Here is a 7,408-nt window from a genome sequence, read left to right on the forward strand (position 1 = left end):
CTACATTATCTTAGTCATTCCCTTTATTTTTAGGATTTGGCTCTGATTGGATTTTGGCTGTTTGTAACAATCAGACCAACCTCAAAAGATAAGGATTACTCAAAAAGCTGAAATTTTTATAGTTTGTAGTTCAAAAGCACAAAGCAGAAATAATATCCTGACTAGAAGCCATCAAAATATTCTTCTGTTTTTAGCTTATGAAGAATGTCCTACTTAGAGCCAAAAATAAAAGTTGGTCAATATGTGAAAATTTACAGTGTTTTATCAAAATCAATCAATAGAAAAAGGTAACTGATGTATGATCCTGGGCACATATTAGAGATTTGTTTATGCTTTAAATACATGTTCCTAGTGCATATTCTAAATATTATAGCTCCCCTTCCACCACTTGAAAAATAGCCATTTTTTTTTGTTAATAATACACATCTCAATAAATAGAGGGATTATTAGGATTTAGGATATATTGAACTATAAGGAAACATATTTAGGCTATACTTTTGGGAAATTAAGCAGTGAAATAATGCCGATTTAAGTTTCATGGTAAATCACATGTATAATATTTGCTCTAACAACTGGAAGAAGCAATCTGGCCTTGGGAACAAACAGTAGGAGTATCTGAAAAATGTTTTAAATTACAAGAATATGTTTAGGCAAAGAAATATATAAAAGTTGATGGCACTTAGCTATGAAGTCACATTTTAAAGTACTATATATTACATAGTTAATAACCAGCTTTATAGCTGGTAGTAATTATTTTGACCGTCTTTAGTGCTTTTGAAGTGGGATTAAAGCCTTAAGAATATTTTGAAATGATTTTTAATTTTTTATCATTCCCATTTCTTTCTCAGTTCTTGTATAGCTTCACAGTGAAGTAGGTCACTTTTACTGCAGAAAGTGAAGCTTTATCTGAGATTGCTGTAACTTGCAGCCTGGAATTTAACTTTTCCTGATCAGGAGGTACTAGAGAAAGATGACCACATGTATTTAAATTGTGTTTTTATGATGCTTAACATTTAAGTTGCTCTTAGTATGCTGTTTTAAAGGTTCATTTCTGTGCATGATTCTCTTGTGAGAATGTGGGAGAAAAAAGGAATTTGGATAAATAACCTTGCTTATTTTAGTTATTATAAAGGGAAGACCATTAGAGAAATAAAACCAGTCTGTTTATACCAACAGAAAACTTCCCCAGTTGCCCATAGGCCTCAGGGTTGTAATCTGAAACCGCAAAGATAACATACATCATTGTGTGTGACTTTTCTTGGTCTTTTTGAAAGCAATTTTTTCAAATCCTTATATTATGTACCCAACTATAGCTATTTAAAAATCAGAGATCTAGTTTCCAGGATTCAGTATGCACACTTGTGTGTGGATATATATTTGTCTCCAAAAAATTAAAAGTAATCTCTACACGCAGGGTGGGGCTTGAACTCCTCATCCTGAGATCAAGAGTCATGTGCTCTACTGACTAAGCCAGACAGGTGCCCCTTTTCTGGCCATTTCTAACGTGGGCCTTAACTCCTCTTGAATTAGCCATAGAATTGCACTTGTTTCCACCTCCCTTGCATTTAGTTTCACTGTCAAGCACTGAGTCCAGAAAAGATGCTAGAAGGTGGATGTGGTGGATGAGGAATTGAGTTGGTAGATGAGGTAATTGAGTGTGGCCTTATCCTGGAGGTGATGATGACAGTTTACTATTAAGTGCTTATTGTGTGTTGGGCATTCTTCAGAGTCCTTTCTTTACAACAGTGTTGTGCAGAAGAACCTTTTATTGTCACATTATTCTCTCGTAATATGACAATTTATATATTTTCTCATATTATGTATGAGGGTACAGACCAGAGTATTTAGCTATGATCCTGTCAAGATTGTCACTGGGTTAACTTTATTAGCTGTATATTGGTTATGTAGAATGAAGGACAGTAAATCCATAAAGTGAAATTTATATTAAAAAAGGAGAATTTCCTTTTTCTTTTTTCCCCTCAAGGAAAAACTGCATGATCATGGTTCTATTTGAAATGCTGAAAAACTAGAAACAACCTAGAAGTTCTATAGGTAAATGTTAAATCTTAAAATGTTCTCTATACAATGTTTTATTATGTTTTAGAATCAATAGTGACTATATTGATACCTGTAAAGATGCATTAAAAATGGTAAATGAAAAGCCCCACAAATTTATATTCACACTGACAATTAAAAAAATAGATCTGTATATAGCACTTTATTATCAGGAAATCTGTATCTCTATGAATACAACTCTGAGAAGTGGACAGTGCAGACAGAGTGAGTAGGAAGTGACAGATGTGTTTTGGAAAGTACTAGTGGCCAAGTGGGTAAAGGAAAACAGTTAATTCAGAAGACTGGGATTAAAATAGAAGAATAACAAAAAGAAAGTTGGGGCACCTGGATGGCTCAGTCGGTTGGACATCTGACTTTGGCTCAGGTCATGATCTCATGATTTGTGGGGTTCAAGCCCTGCATCGGGTTCTGTGCTGACAGCTCAGATTCTGTGTTTCTCTCTCTCTGCCCCTCCCCAACTTGTGTGCGGCACGTGCACGCACTCTCGCTCTCTCAAAAATAAATAAATAAATAGATAAATAGATAAATAAATAAATAAACTGCCCAAAAAAGTCAATTAAAGGACTCTGTCCTTTTAAATTTTGTAAATTTTCCTTGTTAAATTTTCCAGTAGATCTTTAGGAATGAAACTCTGTGCCCTAGAAGTGGAATTTCTCAGAGAAGTTGTAGAAGTAGTATTTTCCCAGAGTGCATTTTACAAAATTGTTTATAAAGTTAATAGTGTTACTTGTGAATACGAGTGTTTGTAGTGAAGCAAATTTGGGAAGTCCTGGGAAATTTCATTAAGGTTAAGCAGATTCTTTTGTGTAGGACTTGGTAGCACCTTTAATGAGCATTTTCCAGGTGGAGGCATAGTCTATAGTGTAGCATTTTATAAACTCAGGTACCTGGGACCGCAGAGCTGTTTTGTATCTTACTTAGGGGAATGCTTTGGGAAGCGTTCTGGATGGTTGCTGGAGGTGCCTGTGAGCAGGCATTAGGGTGCACATTGTGGCTTGCTCTGGGTGGGTGAGGAGCTAACGTAGTAAGTTAAATTGTATCTTAGAGGAGCTTTTTTGCTTTTGAATAAAAATTGATGAAAATAAATTCTACAGCTAATCTAAAAGTAATCTTTGTTTTTAATGTCAGAAGTAAGCTGTATGGAGAAGTCAAACTTCAGAATCTGCATTTGATTTGATTTTAATCTCTTAGGATCTAAGATAAGCGTATTATAAATTTGTAAGGATACAACATTTAGCTCTAGGCTGGTTTCATAGAACTGGCAGATGAATAATGGATGAAGATTATATTTAAGTCGAACCTGACAGAATTCTCCGTGTCGTCTTTCCCCCTCCTCCTCAGCCCTACTCCTCACTTCAGGGTTGCGAACAAACTGCAGCTGCTGAGCAGAGCCAGTGGCCTGTCTGTCCTCAGTTTATTGCAGCTCTCTGCCTCACCCAGCCGAGTTGTCTACTCTGTTCCAGAAGCACTCCTCTCTCAGCTTCTGTGACGTTACGCTTGCCTGGTTTTTGGTCCTTCTTTCCGTCCTTCGTACGTAGTTTTGTAGGCTCCTCTGCTTACCTCCAAATGTATTAGACCTTGGGCTGTGTGTTGGGTCCTCTTACCCCGTTTTGTACTCACTCCCTAAATGATTTCCTTCAGACTTGTAACCCTCTCTACATACCTTCTGCAGGTGAGGATTCCAAATCTCGTCTCTAGTCAAAAACTAACCATTGTACTTAAATGCTTCACAGAGAACTCAAACTTTGTGTCCAAAACCGAATTCTTGATAATCTCCTCTACTTTCCAACTTATTCTTTACTCACTCTTCTGTCTGCATTAATGGCACTATCATCCTTCCAGAGTTTCCCTCCTCAATCTCTGATTCTCCACTTTTACTCACCCTGCACCCACTGTTGTCTAGGCCACCAGAGTCTCTGGCTTTATTTCTACACTTTCCTCTTCTGCGTTCGCCTCACTTTTATACCTTACAAGCCTTATAATGGCTTCCCATTACACACTGAATTTAGAACAAAATCCAGACTCCTTATAATGGCCTTAGAGGGACTTTCACAGGCTGGTCTTCCCCCTCTTTTTCCTGCCTCATCTTGTATGGTCTTCTCCTTGCCACTGTACTGCAGGTACCCAACTTCTTTCTGCATTGGCCTTCACACATGCCATAGCTTTTCCTTGGAGCAGCCTCTTGCCTATTATTTTTGCATAGCTGGTCCTTTTCACTGTTCAGTCCTAACCATCCTCCTTAGGGAGGCCTTTGCTGACTTAGGTTTATGTACCCCTTCCCCCACCCCATGACTTACACCACTGCTCTTTCACACAGCCTGTCACAGTTTGTTTACTTATACTCTCTGTCATCTCCCACACTTGATTATAAACTTCTGAAGGCAGAGACCGTGTTTATTTTATTCGCTAATGTATGATCAGCATATATATAGCGTGTAGGAAAGTGCCCTATAAAATGTATTATTAAATTAAAAATGCAGTGACTGAATTCTGAGCTAAGAAAACTCCAAATGTAAAGAGTTAATTTTTTTTATGTTACTTTCTTTATTGTATTCTGAGTATATTGAATATGTGTCCATAGCTATGAGCTCAGAGTAGTCACTTACTGTTTCATTCAACAAATATTGATTCAGTACTTGCTAGGATAGAAAGGAATGATAAATGAGGTAAATGGTAAATAGGATTGGGTCTAAGAGCTTATAATCAAGTAGGGAAAACAGACAAGTAAACAAATAATTATAATACAGTATAGTAGCTGCTACAATGAAGGCTTGTACTAAGTTCATCAAGAGCCCTAAATTTGGGTGTTTTTCAAGGGATGTTTTTGAAGGGCCCTGGCATGGAACTACTGGGACCACTANTTCACACAGCCTGTCACAGTTTGTTTACTTATACTCTCTGTCATCTCCCACACTTGATTATAAACTTCTGAAGGCAGAGACCGTGTTTATTTTATTCGCTAATGTATGATCAGCATATATATAGCGTGTAGGAAAGTGCCCTATAAAATGTATTATTAAATTAAAAATGCAGTGACTGAATTCTGAGCTAAGAAAACTCCAAATGTAAAGAGTTAATTTTTTTTATGTTACTTTCTTTATTGTATTCTGAGTATATTGAATATGTGTCCATAGCTATGAGCTCAGAGTAGTCACTTACTGTTTCATTCAACAAATATTGATTCAGTACTTGCTAGGATAGAAAGGAATGATAAATGAGGTAAATGGTAAATAGGATTGGGTCTAAGAGCTTATAATCAAGTAGGGAAAACAGACAAGTAAACAAATAATTATAATACAGTATAGTAGCTGCTACAATGAAGGCTTGTACTAAGTTCATCAAGAGCCCTAAATTTGGGTGTTTTTCAAGGGATGTTTTTGAAGGGCCCTGGCATGGAACTACTGGGACCACTAGGCAAGTCAGACAGGACTAGGGATGCTAGAAGGATGTTTTTACCAAGGGGTTGTATGAGATGTTAAAACAGTAAGAGTGCCCCCGAAGCACAAATCTGTTAGGTTCCGCAGTTTCTGATAGCAAACATGAGGAGGTGGGAGAGGCAAGGTATCTCAAAAACTTTTTTAAAATCTGAATCTGTTCAGTTCCTGAGTTTGACAACTCAGTATGAAGCACACCCATGGGCAACAATACCCATCGGTGACATCAGGGTCTGAGGCTAAAGATGTGGTAGGACAGAATCCAGATGGAGAAGGGTACCTATGCTGGGCTAAGGGTTGGGACTTTAGAGAGCCACTAAATGGTTTTAAGCTGTAGCCCCATAATGTTTCAGAAAAGTCATTCTGGTGGCACTGTAGAGGAGCAGTTTGATGGACATGGTACTAGAGATAGACCGGCAAGGATAGAGGAAATGAAATAGACAACTGGCAGTGGAAGGGGAAGGAACAGATACAAGAGAGTTTAAACACACTGGTGAGGAAGGAAGATGATTTCCAGATTTCTGCTGATTTGTAGAACTAGTTTGACGGGTATTGTTCGTTAATTTAGAGGGAGCTGGTGAGGAACACATTTTAAGAGGAAAGATTATCTCTTTTGAAATTACTGAGTTTGAAGTAATGATACAATATATATTCCTAAGCATTAGGTGACTATTCATGGTCAGTATTAGAGATCCAGTCATTATGGTGTATGTGGCAATTGACATACAAGTCTTTAAGACCACGGGAGGACATGCAGAGGAAGAAAGCCAAGGACAGAACCCTGGGGAACGTACATGTATATGGAGATGTTAGTGGAAGAGAAATCTCTACAAATATGACCAAGAAGTAGTAGTCAGGGAGGTGGGAAGACAACAGTGCTGACTTTCAAAGAGAAGGTAAGAACTCAGAGGTGTCATACACTATAGGGACCATGTTAGTAACGGGAGAGTAATGGTCCTACCATTATTAGCTGATTAGTTTTCATGATTACAGACTATACTTTCAGTCCTAATCATTTTTACAATATCTGATCTTAGTCAAAGGAAGGGAAGCGATGATTGGATATGTGGTTGTATCAGTTCATATTGACCCCTCCCTCTGGAAAATCCATTGAATATACTACTCTGTTAGGAGGGCAGTATATTTTCATGTAACGAATACAGTTTATTATATACCATACAGTGAACATACTGGTAGTTTTTTTTTTTAAAGATAGCATGGTTTCAATGTAATGTTTAGTAGTAAAGATATGATAGTTAAAGGAATATATGTCATCTTGAGAAGGCAGATGTCCTTGGTACAGTGTCACTCAGTTCAGTACCCAGTCCTTGGCTTGATCAGATTGTGGGGATGTACTCATGTTAACCCAACTCATAAGATACTAGTTTATAAGGAAACCAGAATGCTAATTTAAAAAATTCCAGTGAAATATATAACTCAGCAGACAAGCTATTTATGGTTGTTAATCTCTTTGGGAAAATATTATAATGGAGTTATAAAATACAAAGCAGAAGGTGGTTTGGTAAATGTGGGATTCTAAGTAGAGGCAATTAGTTGAATAATCTTATTTTGAAGGTGGAGAAAATTGGCCTGTGTTCTGTATTCAGAGTCTTCTTCTGGGTACTATAAATAAAACTTAGCTGGCAATGAGGGCCTATGTGAGAAGGTGGTGTGTAGGTTACAGAGACCAGGAAATCTCTCTGCACTAGAGGACCTAACCATCTAGTTGAGGACAAGTGCATTCCCTAAGCCTAATGACCAAAGAATTGATGCTATTTCTTCCTCTAAGCGAACTGGTATGAGGGATTTGTAATGCCTCGTCTTAGTGCATATTGTTCAGTGCAAATGGTTCTTGAAATGTACTAGAATGCTATAATAATTTTTCTTTGAACCTGCAG

At 37.4% G+C, this 7,408-nt stretch overlaps 1 protein-coding gene across 1 annotated transcript in view; it reads left to right on the forward strand.

Annotated features, from left to right (window-relative positions):
• BMP2K (BMP2 inducible kinase) overlaps positions 1 to 7,408 on the forward strand; it is a 122,926-nt gene that overhangs the window by 109,417 nt on the left and 6,101 nt on the right. The gene's annotated exons all lie outside the window — the stretch shown is intronic.

The sequence above is a fragment of the Crocuta crocuta genome, unplaced genomic scaffold (genome assembly GCF_008692635.1).
Source record: "Crocuta crocuta isolate KB4526 unplaced genomic scaffold, BGI_CrCroc_1.0 scaffold236, whole genome shotgun sequence".
Taxonomy (NCBI): domain Eukaryota; kingdom Metazoa; phylum Chordata; class Mammalia; order Carnivora; family Hyaenidae; genus Crocuta; species Crocuta crocuta.